The following is a 241-nucleotide window of genomic DNA, read 5'->3' as shown; positions in this document are numbered from 1 at the left end:
CTTCATTCTCCTTCTTCATTAATCCAGTAATCCTTCTATCTCTCTACTCCCTAATCCCTCATCTTCCCTCTCCACTAATCCACTAATCCCTCCATCTCCACTAATCCACTAATCCCTCATCTTCCCTCTCCACTAATCCCCTAATCCCTCATCTTCCCTCTCCACTAATCCCCTAATCCCTCATCTTCCCTCTCCACTAATCCACTAATCCCTCCCTCTCGCAATCTCTCCTCTCAGGTGA

General features: G+C 46.9%; 1 protein-coding gene across 1 annotated transcript in view; it reads left to right on the top strand.

Annotated features, from left to right (window-relative positions):
• The window catches only part of LOC119593560, a 40455-nt gene that overhangs the window by 39981 nt on the left and 233 nt on the right, over positions 1–241 (top strand). The gene's annotated exons all lie outside the window — the stretch shown is intronic.

This window comes from Penaeus monodon, chromosome 32 (assembly GCF_015228065.2).
Source record: "Penaeus monodon isolate SGIC_2016 chromosome 32, NSTDA_Pmon_1, whole genome shotgun sequence".
NCBI lineage: Eukaryota > Metazoa > Arthropoda > Malacostraca > Decapoda > Penaeidae > Penaeus > Penaeus monodon.
This window is presented reverse-complemented; position numbering and strand designations above follow the sequence as displayed.